This window comes from Lactuca sativa, chromosome 5 (genome assembly GCF_002870075.4).
Source record: "Lactuca sativa cultivar Salinas chromosome 5, Lsat_Salinas_v11, whole genome shotgun sequence".
Lineage (NCBI taxonomy): Eukaryota > Viridiplantae > Streptophyta > Magnoliopsida > Asterales > Asteraceae > Lactuca > Lactuca sativa.
Window position 1 is genome coordinate 249,402,200 of NC_056627.2, and position 8,123 is coordinate 249,410,322.

Genomic DNA, 8,123 nt, shown 5'->3' on the forward strand with positions numbered 1-8,123 from the left:
TTTCCAGACAGTTCGACCATTTCCCTATGGTTCGGCTATTTCCAGACGGTTCGGCCATTTCCTTGAACCATTTCCAAACGGTTCAGCCATTTTTCCTATGGTTCGACCATTTCTTGACGGTTCGACCATTTCCCGACGGTTCGACCATTTTCCTATGGTTCGACCATTTTTAGTTCGCTCCTTCCCAAAGCGAAAAGTGCGTCGGTCACCTCAACCTTCTTATGGCCAACTGTTGAGCTTCTTCTCCAACAAAAAGATATATCCAACTATGTATAAGTAGATCTCTCAACACATACAATAAGTAAGCTAAACTCTCTCTCTCTCTCTCTCTCTCTCTCTCTCTCTCTCCCCCCCCCTTTTCTCTACATATAATTGGATTCCTTCCACTTGAAGGATCCGACCTCATTTCGTATCGACACTAACTTGATCGTCAGAGGCCGCTCCCGAGACGCAAGTGTTGGGGCGTCTCTAACGATTCTGTTTATGAATGTAACAGGAATAAAATCGAGACTCGCTAACGGCAACGAAGAACACATCCGAGATCCCGACCCATTCAGCCTCGTGACGATTTTTTGGGTTACATTAGTAAGCTTAAGGCTTAGTGAGTAATCACAACACTCACCATTATACAAATCATATGCAATACACATAATAACACATAAACTTCAAGTAATAAATCACATATTACTTACATTCTATCACATATAACTAAACACATACATATTAATTTTCGAACACATATTGTTGGTACCAACTCTACACCAGCAAGATGATTCCCCCGAATGGTCTGTCTTAGACACTACCCAACTGGGACAAATCACTTCCCCCGAAGGGTCTGTTATGACCATCCAAACTGGGACTAATCACTTCCCTAGAAGGGTCTATCATGACCATCCAAACTGAGATTAATCACTTCCCTTGAAGGGTCTATCATGATCATTTAAACTTTGAATCATTATTTGATAATACATATTCCGTACTTTATTTATACTTTTACTTTCAACAACCTTCTTGAACTTTCGTGTTATACGCACTTTTTCTTATATGATTATGTAAGCATTAATTCTTTATTTTATATGTTCTTAATCTCAGTTACTTGTACTCTTTGTTTGTTTTTAGTAAGTATACATTCACTCATGTCTTGTCCTAATAGAGTTGTATTACTTTTCTTTCACATTCATCATTAAACACTAGTGTTTACATATTAAGGTTCAAATGACCATTTTATGTTTCGAGCTCATACATTTAGCTTTATTACATATTTTCACCATTTTAACTTAATTATTTAACCTTGTGCTTACTCTGTTAAGTCGTAAGTACTCTTTTACATATTTTTACAAATGCTTTATTGATTTACCACATCTTCAACATCTTAGCGATCATTCCCATGGTTTCTTAATATTTGAACACTTTTATATATCTTCTCTAATAAATGAATGTTTTTTTTGCCACTTGTCACTTTTACATTAATTTGGACACATGTTATTTTTGGTATTTTTGAATAATTTTTTTTCCATTTGTCATTTTCTCATTTTTTTTATCTTTTCTTAATTAACAATCAAATTTACACACCAATTACTAATTGCTTTAATTAAAAATAGTGAATACATTACAATATTAGTACTTATATATTGTATTTAATATGTTTCCTTTTAAATTCAAATTCTAAATTTCAAATTTAAATAAATTTTTGTTTAAACATTCATATAAATTTTTTGTTTTACCAAACCTGTATAACATACGGGTCTCACAACTAGTTATTAATGCACAAATAGGTTGATATTATGTCACTTAACACTTTTATTATATTTACAAACCTTAATCTCCTTTTTAACATCTCTTTACCATTTTATACACACATGTATTAATAATGGTCATTAGTTTAACATACTTCACACCCATGCACTTATACTTACACACACATATATCCATGACCTCACATACATATATCCATGAACTTATATTTACACACATATATCCATGAACTCACACACAATTTTATACATCTTTCTATGCCTTTATTAGGGCATGAATAGTTTAGCACATATTCTTAGATTCACACACACACCAAACACACACCAAGTACACACATAACTTTAAACAGGGCTTACTTTTTGTTTTAAGCACCGCACTCAAACTAAAATTGTAATACATGTTATGGGTTATGTTTTTAACATTAAGATTTAGTTTAGAAATCATATTTCATGGGCTAAAAACATTCAAAATTGTAGTTCTTCGAGGGTTTTTAGGACAAAATCAAGTTAAAGTAGGTTGTTAAACTTGCTCTAGACCCCACACATGATCAAAGGTGTTAAAGGCATCAATCACCAACCCTAGAAACTCTGGAACATATTGTCCTAAAAGCCTTCAATGGTCCCGAGAACGTCTTACAAAAAAATTCATAAAACATGTGAATAAGGCATCCACAATGCATTGAACTCCATAGAGTTCAATGGATTGATACATTATCTTTCTACAATCCATACAATTCTATCATTTTTTCCTACAATACATTTAACTCTAAAAGATTCAATAGAATGTTATAAAATTTAATTTATAATTAATATTTAAGAATTAAAAACCTTTTTTTCCCTATTGAAGAGTTTACTGGTCTTTGAACTCTAAATACATTGAATGTTAAGATAAATCTTCATTCATTGAATACCACATAAACTTGCCTTTTTATTAAACTCTCAAATTGAAGTCCCATTATGGATCCTCTTAAGGACTTTAAGAGCATTTAAAGATTATTCTCTTGGTTCTAGCTGTACAAACTTAACAGGAGAAATCAAGTTCTAAAACTCCTTTCACTTGGCTGGAAACCGAACAACACAAAAATCCTGCTAGAACTCGATATATGAAGGTCTATGTGCATTTTGATGTAGTTTTTCTTAGTTTTAAGCTTCAAAACATTGCCATATGTATAAAGAAGTTATGTACCAGCTTAAACGAGAAGGAATAAGATCTAGAGATTGTTAAACTCGACAAAAACACTTTAGAATAAGAGAATCTCGCAACTTCGCGTTTTCCGGTGTTTGTAGGCTGCCGGAGGCAGTTCCGGCTGCCATAACGACGAGAAAGGATCGGAAGTGACACTAAGGAGTGAGCAAGATACGCACCTGGCTTGGAAGTGGTCTGAAACGACTTCCTCACAAAACCCTAATCCGACAACCCCACTTTCTCTCATAATATATTCCGATTAGGATGAAAGGGAGATTCAAAAGGGCTTTTAACGGTCAAGGAGTCGAGTATTTAGGGATAGGATCAGGGACCTTTCGAAGGTAATCGTTTTTCAGTCTCCAAAAATGGAAAAGAGACAAGCTTTCTTCCAGCTTCGCTGCCTGCTGTTTGGAGAAGAAGACAAGGTCTTTTCCGAAAAGGCAGTTTTGGACCCTGTAGTTCAGTCAAGTGGCAACAAACACCCAAACTAGATTTCTCTTAACAAATGAAGTTTCTAAAACTTACAATTTGCACCCTGGACATATATATTCAATTTATTATTATTATTATTATTATTATTATTATTATTATTATTAAAATTGATTTAATTCCTTCTTTTTATTATTTACCTTTTAATTTATTAATCCTCAGAATAATTTTACATTTATTCACTCTTTTATTTATATAATTACTCATTATTAATTATTAACACTATTTCAGAATTCTTAAACAAAAACGAACGTTACATGGCTAAATGCTTTTCTGTTGGTGGTAGTGGCGAATCTAGGATTCAAACTCATGGATGTCCAATTTAATAGAGACCACAAAAAAAAAAGCGAAATATTTTGGTTAACGGGTCAAGTTCTTAATAATACTAGCTAATGTTTTGTAATTGTTCACGAGTTTTTTATATTTTACAAACAATATATAAATATATGGTCGCTACTTGCTAATACTATTTAACATAATAAAACACAATAAAAAACAAATACGATAACAGGAAAAGAAGTAACCATTTTATATAATTTATATGTAAACAAAATATTAGTATGTTTTTATATTATGTAAAATTTATGATCTAACTAACTTAAACATCCCTTTTATATCAGTCATGAAATTTGTGCATAATAATAATGTTATTTATGAGATATAAACTAAAAAAATATGATATACCGTTTTTCAAATTGTATGCCCATTTTTTGTTTCAACTATCAAAATTAGGTTCCAATTTGTTAGTAGTTTAAGATTATGTCAAATTTCACTCCTATACTATGACTGTCTGTGATTAAAGTCGAATTTTTACATATTCTACCCACCTACGATACAATACAACCGCTTTGAAACCATGTGCTCGGTGGTGACACAAGGGTTCTATTTTTCTTCTTTATACAAAGGGACCTGATTCTTCCACCGTAACATTTCATTATTCCACTGAAAAAATAATGTTTTGACATTTATACCCTTGTTCTTAATTTGCAAATAATTAAGAAAGAAAAAGATAGTAGTCATGGACTCTGGTGGCTATCGCTTCGATTAAAATATCGAGAATTACGACACTTCCATGTAGACAAGATTACTGCATAACACAAAACCAAGAAATCGGCTTCAACTTGCACCAGAAACAAAACCAATACCAGATCTATGAAGAGAAAGAACAAATGATGAACAATTTTCATCACTTGATTACACAAAACGCACAAATCCTAGTGCACAGCTATACCGCTTTCACAAAATGCACAAATCCTAGTGCACAACTATACCGCTTTCACACCGCACCATTGTTTATCGCTTCTTCATGGAATTCGCTGGAGCACCTCTTCATCTTCTTAGACACCTTTAGTTAAACAAACCTGAAAAATACAATATGATTTTAACAAAATCCCCAAAAATCTAAGGGATTTGTCAAAGACCACTAGATACGAGAGGTCTTGCTTCATAATATGTAGAGGGAAATCGAATTAGGTAAAGATGGCTGGAACAGAAGTCGGTCAAAGGTTTACCGTTTTGCCTAAGTAGATCGCTCCACTGGTCAAGCAACCGGGTGGCGCAACTGCCGGAGTAGGGAATACGACGAAAGGGAGAAAGACGAGAAGGAGAAAGAACCGATGGCATGGTCGGTGGAGCAACAGTGAAAATGGTTTCTCACCGATACTAGGTTTAAAAAGGGTAAACTGTTGTTGTTGAATCATTCTCTTTCCTACTTCACCATAGATTCATCTGCCATCTCAGGGGAACATGATTGATCTTCATCATCACATGATCTTTCTTGTGTGCCGAACAATGATTTGCCTGTTCCCATTTCATTTGTGTAGCTAGTCTTGATCTTGACTAATCTCAGTACTAAAATTATCATGTCTTTGTGAAGGGGAAAGCCAATGTTGAGCAAGCACTGATTCTTTTTATTGATTGTTACCAAATGATCCATGATTTTCCTCCGGTGCAAGTCTTAGTAGTTCTTCTTGTTATAAAGGTTCCTGGAAGGTCATCTGCATGTAAAGATTTGAACAAATTGTTGGCGTTCTGAAACCAACCAAAATAAAGCCTTCTTATTTGCTAATCGGCTTCTGGTGACGGTTAACTGCTTCTTAGACCAAAGGGTAGATGAGTCAAGCAAAAGAGATAAATAGGTGGCTGGCATTATCACAGATCATTTCATTGTCATGACTAGCTCTGTTTCAGTCTAACATTTTCACAAAAAAAGGTAGACATATAATATTATTGAAGCCATTCTCTTATGTATCATAATCATTTGCGGAAGGAAGAGTGGTCATTAACCGGTTTTCACATACCTGTTCTCACCAATCACGTAGTGAATCAAGGAAATGCATGGCGGCATGAGGAGAAAGCTGAAACATTTAAAAAGGGTAATCAAGGAAGAAGGAAGAAGGTGTTTCTGTGCTTCATTTGGAAACAAAATCAAAGGATTTTTTTCTTTCTCTAAATTAAAATGAGGGCATTATTGTCAATATTTGAATTTTCCGTGGATGGATAAAAAGGCCTAAGTGGCAAAATCAGCTCCCTTATACAAATTATAGCTCAATACTTTATCTCAACGAAGTAAACACTATTCTACAAAGAACAACGAAATAAGGATTAATTTTAACGGTTACCTCAAAGAACAAAAGAGACGGAGAAGGAGACGAGTTAGTAGAGGGTTGAGGGGCAGAACCACCAAGTAACTGAGGGCATAGGAGAGAGGCAGCAGGTGGCCGAGGCTGGAGACTCACTTAGGATGGAGGAAGCCGAAGATTGGAAGGGCGGCAGCTGCGATGTCAAGGTCCAAAGCAGGGGCGGAGCCAAGATTTTTTAATGGGGGCTTACGTAGTAATAACATATTAAAATATATTTGACCTTTAAATGATAAAAAAAGTCTTTAAATTTAAAAAAAAAAATTGACAAATAAAAAGATCACCTAAATAAAACATATAATATTTTTTCTTTTTTCTGAATTTCACTATGGATCATACATTCTTAGAATAAGGAATAAATCTAAAAAAAACTATAATATAAATATAGGTATCCAACTATATTTGTAACAGATTAGTAATAAAAATATATGAGATGTAAATTAACATATATATATATATATATATATATATATATATATATATATATATATATATATATATATATATATGTTAATTTACATCTCATATATTTTTATTACTAATCTGTTACAAATATAGTTGGATACCTATATTTATATTATAGTTTTTTTTAGATTTACTCCTTATTCTATATATATATATATATATATATATATATATATATATATATATATATATATATATATATATATATATTAAGTATTTACATTGTTGTAATGGAAATGTATGGGCTGCTCTGTTTACGAGTTACAAGAAAACATAAAAGGTTTAGATGCCAAACTATTACTATAGAGGCAATGTAAAATGACTAATTATGTAAATTTGATTTTTTTAGATACACAATTAAAACCCAAGGGACTAACTAAAGGGCTTAGTCAAGAGTCAACTATGGTGGACAAATAGACGAGGATTAGGGGGGCTGAGCACCGGGCAGCCCCAGTACTCCCTCCGCCACTGGTTCCCTCCGCCACCGGTCCAAAGACCAAAAACATGTAATTTTTGTTTAATTTTAGGGTTTTCTTTTCACCTTCTCTTTTACTTATTTACTCAACTTCCATATTTTTTGACTTATTTTTATAAACTTAATAGATCAAAATTGAAATTATATTGTTATGATAAAAGATATCTTTATTTTTGTTAACCAACATCCAATGTATCTAGTTTCTTTTCTTTAACTTTTGGGATCAATAAAATCTATAAAAACCTTTTTTTTGTCGTCTCAAGTGTTGGAGTAGCCTACCGGTGTCCATCTAAAATTTTCAAGGATGTCCTTCTAAAAATCATAATCTAATCTATAAAAAGAATTTAAACACAAGGGGTGTCCATGGCCACATGTGATGATAAGGTAGATTCGCCCCTGGTTGGTGGCAAACTTTTATGGTGGTGGGATTCATCTCATAAATTTTGCATCAACGCCTTCACTTCTTCTTTCTCTCTCCAAAACCCTTGAGGAACACACTCACACATGAAATTTGAAATCAAATTTCTGATTACAAATGGGAAATCTAAAATTGATTTTCAGATTCACACCCTAAAAATAAAAACCTTAGGGAGGAGGGAGTCATTCTCTTCCAACCCACTTAACTCACTGCCACATCACTTTTTCTCTTTTATTTTTTTTCATCTTTCCAAACCCATAACACACGGAAACCCTATCTTTTTAAACTCACTCAACTCACTCAATTAAAAAAAATACAAAACAATCAAATGTAAGATCTTAATTAGCAATAGAGTTATCGGCGGTACCACTCTCGCTTCAACGGGTGAGTTGATTGGTTTCACTAACCCACTTTATCATCTCTCTCTACTTTCTCTTTCTTATTTTCTGTTGTACCATGTGTTTTAAAATTTGTACCTTAGTTGTTTTGTATTTTTTTAATTGAGTGGGTTCAAAAAGATAGGATTTTCGTGTGTTGTGGGTTGGGAAAGATGAAGAAAAAGAAAAGACAAAAATTGATGTGGCAGTGGGTTTGATGGGTTGGGAGGGAACGACTCCCTTCTCCCTTAGAGATTTTTGAGGTGTATGCATGTTCTTAAGTCCATGTGTGTGAGTGTGTGCTTGATTATGTGTGTGTA

General features: G+C 33.4%; 1 long non-coding RNA gene across 1 annotated transcript; it reads right to left on the reverse strand.

Moving 5' to 3' along the window:
• Window positions 1–4,442: 4,442 nt before the first annotated feature.
• Window positions 4,443–5,075, reverse strand: LOC122198300 (uncharacterized). Its single transcript, XR_006192731.2, has 2 exons — window positions 4,941–5,075; window positions 4,443–4,790 (listed from the first exon to the last, which is right to left on the reverse strand). It is a non-coding gene; the product is annotated as an uncharacterized LOC122198300 (long non-coding RNA).
• Window positions 5,076–8,123: the final 3,048 nt, after the last annotated feature.